Genomic DNA, 3287 nt, shown 5'->3' on the forward strand with positions numbered 1-3287 from the left:
TTCCTGCAGAGCAGCTGTTTATATTGATCTGTGTTAGGGCTGGGGATCCATTCAAATGTCAAGAATCGATTCGATTCTGATTCTTAAGATTCAGAATGGATTATCACGCTATTTGATTCCAATATTGATTTTGGTTAATGTTATTAAAAATGTGGCAATAGTTATTCTGGTGTCCAACAAAACATTCCTTTTTTGGGCATAAACAAAAAAATACCAAAAGTTGTAATGTAATGACGAAGACAGAAACGTCACCAGCGTCATGAGTGACACCTGTGTTTACAATTAGTTTGGCCACCGTCAATATTTTCTTCTATTTTACTTGTTTTATATTCTAAAGTCACACTTAAAACTCCACTTCTCTGTCACTCCAAACGAAAGACTCTCGTTCATCTTGGACGTAACTGGAAGTTACTCGTGTCATTTGTTGATGTTTTTTTCCAGGATTCTGATTGGCTAGCATGACTTTATCTTCTCGTTACACTGCCCCCTGTAGGTTTGGCTGCTCTTAGCACCTTAACAGATATTTATGCAGGTTCGTGTAAATGATGGTATTTTTCAAAACGTAGAGGGGGAAATATCAGTTTTTGTAAATACGTAAATAGTCCTTTGTGGAAACGTGGACTAATACATTTCTCCAGAATGAGTATGGATGGCGCATACTATTGAGTACGTACTAATGTTTCGGACGCACTAAAAAATCTCACATACTGTTTTTGCTACTCATTAGAGTGGAAGTGTGGGATTTCGGATGCAGCTGTGGTTTCAGTTGTGTTACTAAAGAGAGAGAGAGCTCTTAGCTGCTGCCTGACGGAGAGAAAGCATCAGCCGGAGGCGCCTTAACCCTCCTCAGTGACCCGTCCCGAGGCCCGGACCTCAACAAGCCTTCATTATCTCTGTTCCTGCTCCTGCTGTGACGGGGAGGGACGGCTGCAGGACAGGCAGCACTCCTGATGCCGTCTCCACCGCATCACGAGTCCAGGTCCGGAGACCCTTCCTGCTCTTTCCTGAGAAGCAAAATCCCCTGACAGTCCAGCCGGCCAGGGGGAGAAACATCCCTTCACACGCAAATGTCATGCTAGGCCGGCTCAGACTCTAAAAGAGCCTAAATGTCAGCTGTGGGAACTCGTGCTACATCAACAGGCCGTGCAGCGGACAAAAACATGCTGAAACATCCCCAAATACCACAATCATCCATGCAGGAATGCTCTGCCAGTTCGTCCCGTCACCACGTCCTTCACTGGTGAAGAGCACGGTTATTCACTTTTTTTTGTGATCAATTTTTTATTAAGAATACTTTTTATTAAGAATCTCGTGGTAACAAGATGATCATGGTACTTTCATACATGGCATAGAGATTGGAAGCAGTCCGGTCAGAGATTCTCTCCTCTTCCTATGCAAAAAATAAATAAATATATATATATATAAAAAAAAAAAAAAAGACTACAGCAACAATAATAAAACAGCAAAAAAAAACCCAAGCAAACAGCAGAAACAAAACAAAACAGAAAATAAACTATTCTTGACTACCCCAACCCTTCCCCCTGTTACCCAGGAAACCCAGTATCTCTACAAACTAGAGAATGAACAAAAAGTGTACATAAAGTATATATAATTTATATACAAAGTAGGGCTGGGGATCCATTCAAATGTCAAGAATCGATTCGATTCTGATTCTTAAGATTCAGAATCGATTATCAAGATTTGATTAGATCCGATTCAATCCAATATTGATTTGGGTTAGTGTTATTAAAACTGTTTTTTGAGCTGTTGCGTGAATTATATGACTGTGTAGTTATACAACATATTACTACTAGTATTATATTGAGATTCAACAGCAAGTATTGCAGCTAATGATGCTGTAAGGACCAATCAGCTCCCAGAATGCTGATAGAACTGCTTTCAGAAACATCGTGGGGCAGAATTACCAAACAGATCCAGGGAGGAAACAGAGACGGATTAAATCGGTTTTAATTGTTTTTTTGGTCTATTTCGGTTTTAATTTTTGAGATATTTATGCAATTATAACTGAAAACTTTAATGTTTTCATACCTTTAAACATATTTAAAGGCAAAAACATGGCAGTAGTTATTCTCGTGTCCAACAAAACATTCCTTTTTTTTGGACATAAACAAAAAAAATATAAATTGATTTTTAGGAATTAATATGAGAATCGCTTTAGAATCGGAAATTTGATTTTTTCAACACAGGCCTAATACAAAGTATTCTAAACATACAAGCAGAATAACAAAACACCTAGAACCATGGGTAAAAGACAGTTGACGACACTGATTTTCTTAAGTTAATTCGACAACAAATAATATTTTGTGCTTTGGCATAATGTAAACGTGCTGTGGCAAGTTCCAAACCACGGTTATTAACTTTAACTGCCATAGCGAGGTTCCCAGGGGGATTAGTGAAAGTGTCATGGTGGACCGGCTGGACCGGCTCCAGCAGACGCCTGTGATGCTGAAGTGTAATAGTTTCAGCTAGAGAGGATCACATTTCAGGTTCACGCTCAGTTTCCTCCTGTTTGCCTTTTATGTGTACACATAAATCAGCTGCAGGTATTTTGGAGAAGCTTGTCAGTAAAGTGATCCATCATTCCAGCGTTGAAACACCATAAAACAAAACAAAACTAGTGGTTGAGTGCTTTCACAGAAGTGTAAAAATGACCCATATGTCATTGAAAAACAGTCAACATCCAGAATGATAGAGATGGTGAACACGTATATCTAGTAATAAGAGGAATCCATCTCTCGCCTTGATCGCTTCTGCAAGACGCCTGAAAGTTGAGCAACGGGGAGCGAAGACAGTTGCCACAATCTTTACATCCTTTACCGGAGTTCACTTTATCAGTTGCCATGGTTACTTTACAGCAAAGGGCAACAGAAATGTTTTCATTTCAACATTATCTCATTCAAATGTTTTTAATTGCATTTTAAAGTTCAATAAAATAAGTAATCAGAATACTTTAGTGATCCTCAAGGAGGAATAGCTCCTGGAACAGTTGCTCTGCTCCAGGAATCCTGCCAAAAGGAGCAACAAGTAGACCATATTATTCAATCATCTGAAGAACCACCTGTAGCAGTAATAACTTCGATTTTAACGTTTAACTCTTGGACACATTGTCCCTGTAATAGTTTGATTGATTGGTGACTCAGTGACGACAAGCTGTCCAGGTCCTGGTTCCAAATCAGTCCAAATCACCACCCCTCCTCCACCGTGCTTATATACAACGTTTGTTTTCAGCCAAATGTTGGCTAAATGCTGGCTGAATGTAGGCTGAA

This window comes from Cololabis saira, chromosome 3 (genome assembly GCF_033807715.1).
Source record: "Cololabis saira isolate AMF1-May2022 chromosome 3, fColSai1.1, whole genome shotgun sequence".
NCBI lineage: Eukaryota > Metazoa > Chordata > Actinopteri > Beloniformes > Belonidae > Cololabis > Cololabis saira.